The following is an 11,739-nucleotide window of genomic DNA, read 5'->3' as shown; positions in this document are numbered from 1 at the left end:
TATAGAAAGTCTTGGGGATGGGCATTGTCCAAACAGGTATTGGAAATCATGGAGTACACCCTAAGAAGTCCATTCATGTGATCAATTTCCAAGTTGACTGTGCACGGTGGTTTGCCCAGGGAAATCCCAGCTTATGCCCAATGTACCAGTGTATTTATTAACAGCACCTCATTCACCCAGAAGTTTGGTTGATAAATTATGTGGCCATCCTCTCTATTACACTGGACTACAGATTTTTTTTTTGCTTGTTTTTTCCCCCATTTTTTTTTCCATATTTCCATCCAAATTCGCATGCCTCTGGCAAGTTGATTTTCCTCAAGCACCACTGTTACCATATCACTCTACTGCTTTACAGTTGCCTACAGAGAGACGTTTCCATCCACAGACGGACATTCAAGCCCTACACAATCCTCACTGAGATATCTACTGAGTGCCTACTGTTTGAGTGATGCTATGCTCTGTACAGGACTCCCTTAGAAAAGCCCACAACGCCCTCCACTTCTCTGGCTTCTTGCAATTCTGCCTGTCCTTCAAGGCTGTGCTCAGGAGACATCTCACCTTGAACTCTTGCACCTGTGCTATCTTGTTTCCTCTGCCCCATCATTTGTTCCTCACTTTACTCTTATCCCTTCGCTTCCCACACACAGACTTTTTGTTATAAAATTGTCTTTTAATTAGTTAAGTTATAGCCTAAACTGTTGTTAAAAAAAGACCCTAAATCCAGTAGATTAAGTAAAACAAAGTTACTTTCCTATTGATGGTCCTGGTCCAGAAGCGAGTGGACTAAACTTGGCACAGTGGCTCTGCCATCCTCAATATATGACCTCCAAGAGGGCTCAATTTTTGCCATTCCTAACCAGTAGGAAGGGGGCAGGAGGATTTATCTTTAGTGAGATTGCTCACAGTTTTACACTCCTCTCCTACTCATGGCCTGTTGCCCTTAACTTAGTTACACAGCCATACCTAGTTACAGAGGTCAACAAAATTATTTTTTTAACATTGGAACCATATGCCTAACTAAACCTGAGGGGTCTGTTACTGAGACAGAGAAGGGAGCACTGAAGACAACGAGCAGGTTTTGCTACAGCATTCATTTAAACTATTCTGTAGAGTTAAGGATATTGAGGTTATAAAATAAATCAAAATAAATCTCCTTCTGAGATGAGAAGGATGTGAATATCATTTTCTTCCATTTTTTTCTTTTTGTAGTGGTTTACCCCTTTCCCACCCATTCCATGACCTCCTCCTCATTGGTGAACATCAATTTGTTCTCTATAAATGTGAGTCTGTTTCTGTTTTGTTTATAATTTTATTTTGATATCTTTCAGATTCCATATATAAGTGAAATTATATGGTATGTATATATATCACATGTTCTTTATCCATTTGTCTATCAATGGACACTTAGGTGGCTTCCATATCTTGGCTATCCTATCTAATAAAGAGGGAATATGCTAATTGACCATCATGCCCTCACAAAGATGGCGGCACCCACAGCCAATAAGGAGGGAATATGCTAATTGACTACCATGCCCTCAAAGATGGCGTCACTAATAACAAATGAGCAGAAAGAGAAATTTTAAAAAACAATCTCTTTTATAATTGCATCAAAAGCATAAAATGCCTAGGAATAAATTTAACCAAAGAGGCAAAAGACTATACCATGAAAAATATAGGGCACGCAGCATAGCCGGGCCCGCCCCCAGGTGGGTCTGGCCGCTTTGCATGCCTGCCTCCAAAGTCCCCCAGTCCCCTCAACCCACTAGCCGCCCAGGGCCAGCCCGAGGCGCAGGCAAGCCTTGGATGTCGACTCCCCAGCCTCCCAGGGTGGGCCTGAGGTGCAGGCAAGCCTTGGATGGTGGCTGCCCAGCTGTCCAGGGCCACCTGAGGCTCAGGTAACCAGGGCTGCCAAGGCTTACGCTGCCGGCAGTGGCAGCAGCAGAGGTGTGATGGGGGCTTCACCTTCCCCTGATCGCCAGGTTGCCTCCCACCCCAGAGGGCTCCTGGACTGTGAGAGGGGACAGGTCGGGCAGAGGGACCCCCCGCTCCAGTGCATGAATTTTCATGCAACAGGTCATAGTTGTAAATAATTCTGAAACCAACACATTGGTACATATATATATATATTTTTTCAAATTAGTGTTTTAGATTTCTTCAAATAAATACCCAGAAGTGGAATAGCTGGGTTATATGACAACTCTATTCTTAAAAATTTTTCAGGGGCTTCCATATTGTTTTCTATAGTGACTGTATCAATTTGCATTTGCACCAACAGTGCATGAAGGCTCCCTTTTCTCCACATCCTCACCAGCACTTGTTTGTTGATTTATTGATGATAGCCCTTCTGGCAGATGTGAGGTGATAAACTATGGTTTTAATTTGCATTTCCCTGATGGTTAGTGACAGTCAGTATATTTTCATATGTCTGTTAGCCACCTGTATGTTATCTTCAGAGAAATTTCTATTCAAGTCCTCTGCCCTTTTTTAAATTTTTTGGTGTTAAGTTGTCTGAATTCTTTATATATCTTGGATATAAACCCTTTATCAATGTATTATTTGTGAATATAATCTCCCATTCAGTGAATTGCCTTTTTATTTTGTTGATGATTTCTTCACTGTGTAAAAATATTTTTAGTTTTATGTAGTCCCATTTGTTTATTTTTTCTTATGTTGCTCTTGCCTGAAAAGACATATCCAAAAAGATATTGCTAAGGGCAATGTCAGAGTTTACTGTCTGTGTTTCCTTCTAGGAGTTTTATTGTTTGGGGTCTTAACATTTAAGTTTTTAATCCATTTTGAGTTTGTTTTTGTATATGGTGGAAGAAAATGGTCCAGATTTATTTATTTATTTATTTATTTATTTATTTATTTATTTACTTACTTACTTGAGGCCCAGTGCACGAAATTCTGCATTCGGGGAACAAGGGGTCCCTCTGCCTGGCCTGCACCCTCTCACAGTTTAGAAGCCCTCAGGGGATGTCCGACTGCTGGCTTAAGCCCACTCCCCCATGACTAAGCTGTCAGTCGGACAACCTTAGTGCTGCCACTGAGGTGGAAGAGGCTGCTGCAGAGGTCGGAGAAGCTCCCACCACCACCGCTGTGCCCGCCAGCCATGAGTCCGGCTTCTGGCTGAACAGCACTCCCGCTGCGGGAGCGCACTTTCCACCAGGGGGCAGTTCCTGCGCAGAGCATCTGCCCCTGGTGGTCAGTGCATGTCATAGCAACTGGTCGTTCGCCATTTGGTTTAATTGCATATTAGCCTTTTATTATATAGGATGGAAATACCTGACAGTCAATGTGCCCCTCTGAGGGGTCCCGGATTGTGAGAGGGCGCAGGCCAGGCCAAGGGACCCTATCGGTACACAAGAGATGCGGGAAGTTGGCCAGCCGGAGAGGGACTGTGGGAGGGCTCCAGGGTGTGTCCGGCCCGTCTCGCTCAGTACTGATCAGCTGGACCCCAGCAGCAAGCTAACCTAACAGTTGGATCATCTGCCCCCTGGTGGTCAATGCATGTCATAGTGAGCCCTTGAGCAGCCTTAGCATATCATTAGCATATTACACTTTGATTGATTGAATGGATGACTGGACACTTAGCATATTAGCTTTTATTATATAGGAATTTATTTATTTATTTATTTATTTATTTATTTATTTACTTATTTATATGACTCTATCCAACAGCACTCCTGGAAGAGACTGCCTTTACCGCATTATATGTCCTGGCCTCCTTTCTTGTGGATTAATTAACCACGTAAGTGAGGATTTATTTCTGGGTATTCTATTCTATACTATTGATTTGTATGTGTTTTTATGCCAATAGCATACTGTTTTAATTACTGTAGCTTTGTAGTATAGTTTGATATTAACAAGTGTGATACCTTCTACTTTGTTCTTTCTCAAGATTTCTTTGATTATATGGAGTGTTTTGAGGTTCCATATACATTGTAGGATTAGTTGTTCTAATTCTGAGAAGAATGCCATTGACATTTTAATAGGGATTGCATTGAATCTGAATATTACTTTAGGTAGTAAGAACATTTTAACAATATTAATCCTTTCAATCAATGAGCAAAGCATAACTCTTCCATTTATTTGTATCTTCAATTTCTTCAATGCCCTATATTTTTCATGGTATAGTCTTTCGCCTCTTTGGTTAAATTTATTCCTAGGCATTTTATGCTTTTGATGCAATTATAAAAGAGATTGTTTTTTAAAATTTCTCTTTCTGCTCATTTGTTATTGGTGTATAGAAATGTAACATATTTCTGTTTATTGGTTCTGTATCCTGCAAATTTACTGAATTCATTTATTAGTTCTAATCATTTTTTGGTGTAGTCTTTAGGGTTTTCTATATAAAGTATTATGGCACCTACAAATAATGAGAGATTTTCTTATTCCTTTCTGATTTGGATGCCTTTTATTTCTCTTTCTTGTCTGATTTCTGTGGGTAAGATTTCCAGTACTATGTTGAATAGAAGTGGTGATAGTGGGCATCCTTGTCTTGTTTCTGATCTTACAGAAAAGGCTTTCAGCTTTTCCCCAAAGAGTATGATGTTAAATGTGGATTTGTTGTTTATGGCCTTTGCTATGTTGAGATATGTTTCCTCTACTCCCACTTTGCTGAGAGTTTTTATCATAAATGGATGCGGAATTTTGTCAGAAACTTTTTCTGCATCGATTGAGATGAGTATATGTTTATTTAATCTCTTATTTTGTCAATATGATATATTGTTATTGGAGGGGAGTGTGCCTCATCTTCCCCCATTGCTAGTAGGAGTGGGGTCTTTGGGGTACCACTGGAATAAGCATTTCTGGAGACCCCCAGGGGAGGATGAGATATGATAGAAAGTTCTATTTCTGTTGAATTACACACTTGGGTTTCCAAATACCCGTTTCCCTTAGTCCATTCATGGAAGTGTAGCTGGGGTTTCAGTAAAGCTAAAATAAAAGCCAGTGTCCAGAGTTTCCTTTCCATGTTTGAGCTAGGTCCAATTTAGCATCAGGCCCGCTGCAGTCCATTAATCCATTGCATGTGGGGTATGCATGTATTTGGGCCATACGGGTGAATGCAAGACAAATAAGAGAGTGTGTTCTGAGCAATAAGAGTCCCAAGAGTCCTGAAAACACAAGAAAATGAGCTCTTTTGTTCAGCTGATTATGTATTCCAAATGGCACTTGCAGTGGCCATGCCCATTCTGGCCAACCATCTCTGTTCCCAGGTGTGATTGACAATCAAGTATCTTCCTTATGTCATCACAATTTTAAGGGGCCTGCATCTATCTTCCTTTTGTTGGATCCTTTCCCTCCCTGGGAGTGTGAAATTGCATCTTCCTGGTGAAACTGTCTAAATGACATGCCTATAATATTGGCCTTTCCCTTGCTCCTTTCCCATTATTAATAACTTCCTAATTACAACTGTATCATTGTCACATTGATGGATTTATAGATGTTGAACCATACTCACATCCCTAGGATGAATCCCATTTGGTCATAGTGTATAATCCTTTTAGTGTGTTGTTGAGTTTGGTTTGCTAATATTTTGTTGAGAATTTTTGTATCTATGTTCATCAAGGATATTGGCCTATAATTTTCTTTTTTTGGTGATTTTTTTCTGGTGTTGGTATCTGGTTAATGCTGGCTTCATAAAATGAGTTTGGATGTGTTCCTTCTTCTGTGATTTATTGAAATAGTTTAAGAAGGAGTTCTATTAATTCTTTGTATGTTTGGTAGAATTTACCAGTGAAGCTGTATGGTCCTGGACTTTTATTTGTTGGTAGTTTATTTTATTTCTGCTTCAATTTAATTGCTAATAAGCAATCTGTTTAGATTTTGAATGTATTCCTGGTTCAGTCTTGTGAGGTCATATACTTCTAGAACTGTATCCATTTCTTTTAGATTGCTAAATTCACAGGCATATAATTTCTCATAGAATTCTTTAATGATTCTTGGTATCTATTGGTGTCAGTTGTAACTTCTCTTTCATTAATAATTTTATTAATGGCTCTCTTTTGTTCTTAATGAGTTTGGCTAAAGATTTGTCAATTTTGTTTGTCTTTTCAAAGAACCAACTCTTAATTTCATTGATCTTTTCTATTGTTTTTAAATTTTGTATTTCTTGTTTTGTTCTGATCTTAACTATTTCCTTTTTTCTGTTTACTTGGGTTTTGTTTGCTCTTCTTCTACTGGTTTCTTTAGGTGTAGAGTTAGAGTGTTTATTTTGTATTTTTCTTGTTTCTTGAGGTTGCCCTGTATAGCTATGTACTTTACTCTTAGAATTTCTCTTGCTGCATTCCATAGTTTGAAAAGTTGTGTTTTCATTTTCATTTGTTTCAAGATTGTTTTTACTTCCTGTTTGAATTCCTCTTCAATACATTGGTTGTTTAATAGCATGTTGTTTAGTCTGCACATATTTGAGGGTTTTTTTCCAGTGTTCTTCCTGTAGTAGGTTTCTAGTTTCATGACATTGTGATATAAAGAAAAGATGCTGGATATGATTTCAATCTTCTTGAACTTATTAAGACTTGTTTTGTGGCCTAATATTTGATCTATGCTAGAGGATGTTCCATGTGCACTTGAGAAAATGTGTATTCTGCAGTTTTTGAATGAAATGTTCTAGAAATGTCTATTAAGTCAATCTGGTATCATGTGGTATTAAGGCCATATTTTCATTAATGTTAAAATCCTTCACAATTATTGTATATGTGGATTTTCCCCTTTATGTCCATTAAAAATCGCATTATGCATTTACATGCTCCTATGTTGGCTGTGTAGATATTTATGACTGTTATATCCTCTTCTTGGTTTGACCCCTTTATCATTATAGAATGTCTTTCTTTGTCTTTTTTTTTCTTTTACAGTTTTGTTCAGTCTATTTTGTCTGATATGAGCATTGCTACCACAGCTTTCTTTACGTTTCTATTGAGATGGAATATCTTCTTCTACCCCTTTCAGTCTGTATGTATTTTTGGATTTGAAATGAGTCTCCTATTAGCAGCATGCAGGGTGTCATCTGTTTTAATCCATTTAAACACCGTATTCCTTTTTTTTTGAAGCATTAATCCATTTACATTTAAAGTAATTATTGATAAGTATGTACTTATTGCCATTTTGGTCATTATTTTTTTGGTTGCATTTATACTTCTCTGTTTCTTTGTTCTCTCTTGACTTCTTCCCTTGGGGTTTACTGTTTCTCTTTAGTGCTTTATTTGGGTTCCTTTCCTTTTGTTCTTTGTATATCTTTTGTAGGTTTTTGACTTGTGGTTACCATGAGGTTTCTGAATATAATTCCATATCTTAGCAGCTATTTTAACCTGATAGGCATTTAAATTTGAACATATTCTATAAGGACTACATTTTTACCCCCCACTTCCCTGACACACTTTATGTTATTAGTGTTCTGTTTTAGATCTTTTTAGGTTATGTATCTCCTAACTCCTTATTGTAGTGTGAGTTGAGTTTGATACTTTTTTGTTTGACCTTTGCAGTAGCTTTTAAAATGTTTATTCACTGTTTTTATTAAATATTGGCCTTACCTGTGAGATTTTTGCCTTTCTCATATTTTCTTATTTCTGGTCACAGCTTTTCTATTTTTGGCTTAAAGAAGACCCTTTACCACATCTTGTAAAGCTGGTGTAATAGTGATGAACTTTAGTTTTTGCTAGTCCAGCCAGGAAACTATCTTTCCTTTAAATCTGAATGATAATCTTGCTGGGTAAGTTTTTCTAGGTTATAGCTTATTTACTTCCAGCATTTTAATGATGTCCCGTGACTCCCTTCTGGCCTGTGAAGTTGCTGCAGAGAAATCAGTGGAGAGCCTTATAGGGTTTCCTTTGTGACATTGGAGCACTTACAGATACTGATATTAGAGTCTGCCTTCTGTGCTTTTCTCGTGCTGTATTCTTGGACCTAGGTCAAGAAATTGAGGTCAGAATTTGGTTGTGGCACTCCATGCACTTGGATTAGAGCTGTATGTCTCCTTCACCTGGGCCAGAGGTAACAGTGGGCAGTTTCAGGAATTAAGTCCATCTTTAGCTATTAATACTAGATCAGCTAGAGATCATTCATTATTAGGCAGAATCCAAGAAAAACACAATACCCTCTACTTTCTAACTATTTGTTGAAATTCTCCCTATTCCACTCTCAAGTTTGTTGAGCATCTCTTTGACTTCTTTATCAGGAAAATTACTTATCTCCATTGCTCTACATGTTATTTTTTCTTTTTTCTTCATTCGAGAGATATTCTTCTGTCTTTTCATTTTATTTAACTTTCTATGTTTGTTTGCATATAAACAAATTAGACTTTTCATACTATTATGTCTTCCTCAGTCTTGATAAGGTGACCTTGTGTAGAAGTAGGCTCTGTGTTGGCTCTGTATGCTGAGTGGTTTTATCAGGCCTGTATGAGCTGAACTGGTGACTAAAGCATCCAGCATACTAGCCTACCAAGCCCCAGCAGCTCCAGGTGGGGAGCCAGATGCTTTCATAATGTCCTATTGATCCTACCTGCTCCCTTTTTTCAAGGACAAAATGGGCTCAGGCAACATGTTTGGGAATATGCTACAGCAAACTTGCAGGCTGACCATAACACCTGGATAGAATGCCCACCTACCCTAGGTAGGTGGAGGGGTCATAATCAATGACACTCATCGGCCCCTCTGACTTTGGAGGATTCCCGCATTACAGGAGAGCTCCCATGGCTCCTCAACGTTCTCTATAAATTTTCTTTCCTTTTTATTGTAGAAAAAGTGGTCCCATGTAGAAACAAACACTGTGTAGCTTTTCATCACAGGTAGTTTTGGGAAGCTGTTTGAAGCGGAGCAGGAGTTTACCACAATTGAGTCACTAGCCTGGAAGCTGGAGCACCACCCAGCAGGAGGCCAGTTGTACATGGTTATACCCTGTTGTTCTTGCCTGTGCCCTTTGTTTGGAGGCAAAAAGACTCCAGGCAATATAGCTGGGAAAGCACTGCAGTAACCTTGCAGGTAGGTGAAAGCGCCAGAATAGAGCTCCCGTGTACACCACTGAAGTAGAGGGGAACATAAGCAATAGCACTCATCTACTCCTGAAGGGCCCCTCAGCCTCCCAGCCTTCTCTACTCAGTTCTTTTCTCCTGTTTGTTCTTCAGAAGCTGTTTTCAACCCTCGGTTGTTTTTTGGAAGTAATTACTCTCTGTATATGTATGCATTTGAGTTTGCTCATTGCCATTTGGACCTCTTAGAACTCCTCCAAAGAGTAGTGCTTCATGATATTTTTACAAAATAGTCCACTTTAAAATATATATATATATATCTTTATCGTTTTATTGTTGAAAGCTTTACAGATATCCCTTTCTTTCCTCATTGATCCCCTCCATCCCCTACCCGCCCCTCCCAGGCCTTCACCACACTATGGTCTGTGTCCATGGGCTATGCATATAAGTTTCTTGGTTAATCTCTCCCCACCCACTCCACTCACCCCTGCCTTCCCTCTGAGATTCATCAGTCTGTTCCATGGTTCTAATAGTATGTCTCTGGATCTATTTTGTTCATCAGTTTATTTTGTCCATATGAGTGAGACCATGTGCTACTTACCTTTCTCTGACCAGCTTATTTCCCTTAGCATAATACTCTCCAGATCCCTCCATGCTGTCTCAAGTGGTAAGAGATCCTTCTTTTTAACAGCTGCATAATATTTCACAGTATAAACGTACTATAGCTTTTTTTATCCACTCATCTACTGATGGGCACTTGGGCTGTTTCCAGATTTTAGCTATTGTAAATTGTGCATATATTATTTCTTATTGGTGTAAGGGGTTTCTTAGGACATATTCCTACAAGTGGGATCACTGGGTCAAATGGCTACATCAAAATAAAAAGCTTCTGCACAGCAAAAATAAACCACCAACAAAATGAATAGGGAGCCCACTGAATGGGAAAATATATTTGCCAATGATATATCTTGATAAGGGGTTAATTTCCAAAATATATAAGGAACTCATACAACTTAACAAAAGGAGGCCAAACAATCCAATCAAAAAGTGGACAAATGACCTAAATAGACATTTCTCCAAAGTGGACATACAGAAGGCCAAGAGACATATAAAAAATGCTCAAAGTCACTAATCATCCAAGAGATGCAAATTAAAATGACAATGAGGTATCACCTCACACCTATCAGAATGGCTACCATCCACAAATCAACAAATAACAAGTGCTGGTGAGGATATGGAGAAAAGGGAACCCTAATACACTGTTGGTGGGAATGCAGACTGGTGCAAACATTATGAAAAACAGTATGGAGTTTCCTCAAAAAATTAAAAATGGAACTGCCATTTGACCCAGTGATCTCAAAACAGTCCACTTTAAAAAAATGTAAAAATCTCATATACTCATTTAATGTAAATTACAATACAGATCACATATTTTAGCTAAAATAGCAAAGCAGTGACACAAAGCCTTCCTTCATTATGAGAGTCTCCTTCCCACTCTTTTAAAAATCACTGTCCTGTAGAAGACAGGAGCAGCAAGAGGAGTATAGTGCCAGCCCAGCACAGCAGGAGTGATTAATGTCACATAGCAATGACATGTTATTTTGTTCCTGGAGTGTGATCATGTTTGATCCTTTAAAAACCTACAAATATGACATTGTACACATTTTACATTTGAATATGCCATAGTCACATGTGGACCTGAGCCTGTCTTCTGGCTGACTTCCAATCTTGTGCTCAGTCAACTCATTCTCCTCCTGGTATATACCCTTATCTGGCTATATTTTTATAAAGTTTAGTTCAAAGTGAACTAAATTAATAAATAGCCAGAAGTTCTTCCCATCTCTGCAAATAGACCTAGTAGGAGAAGGAAATTTGAGTGGACCAACTGTAAACTTTTAAAAACGGTGTTGTTGTTTTTTGTTGATTAGAGAAGAGAGAGAGAGAGAGAGAGAGAGAGAGAGAGAGAGAGTTTGATTTGCTGTCCCACTTATTTATGCTTTCAGTGGTTAATTCTTGTATGTGCCCTGACTGGAGATCAAATCTATGACCAGGGCGATGCTCTAATCAACTGAGCTCCCCAGCCAGGGCCCCAATGGTCAGCATTTTCCATACCTCTTGCTAACAGTGTATTGCCACCCCTCCCCAGTCTAATGCCATGGCACTACATAGAATAGGAAGATATGCCAAAGTCTGGAGAGAAAGCCAGAGAACCTGCAGGTTGGAAAAAGGGAGGGGAGCAACCACCTCTGAAGGAAGCCCCGAGGCTAAGCAAGAAAGCAGAGAGAGTGGCTGAGGGCTATTACTTTCAGCTCAGGTTAATTATCTTTGAATCCTGCTATTACCTCCTATCATTTTGCTCTTCTGAATACCAGAGTCCCTGAATTTGTAAATGAAGTCATGAAGCAACAATAAATGGAAAGCACAATCAATTGTCAAGCAAGTTGAATTTCCCAATAAATGGAAAATTCTACTCTGCTTGACCTACAGTGTGACTTTGCATCTCTTTCAGCAGTTGAACAGAGGAAAGAGAATCAAATAAACCCCCACCTGCTCCTAGGATTCACCCAAATAATAAAGCATAATGAAAGGTTTTTGCTTGATTTTGAGGATTTAGAGACATACCTTTCCCCTTTGTAATATCAGATCTGAACAACTGCCTTCTCTTTCCAGTCCCACAACCACTAAAATTCCCTCATCTAGAATGGTGTTGATGACCACTTATGAAAAAATAGTGCTTCAAAGGGCACATGGGAATTTTTCATACAACCTAT

The sequence above is a fragment of the Cnephaeus nilssonii genome, assembly GCF_951640355.1.
Source record: "Cnephaeus nilssonii genome assembly, chromosome: 7".
NCBI lineage: Eukaryota > Metazoa > Chordata > Mammalia > Chiroptera > Vespertilionidae > Cnephaeus > Cnephaeus nilssonii.
This window is presented reverse-complemented; position numbering follows the sequence as displayed.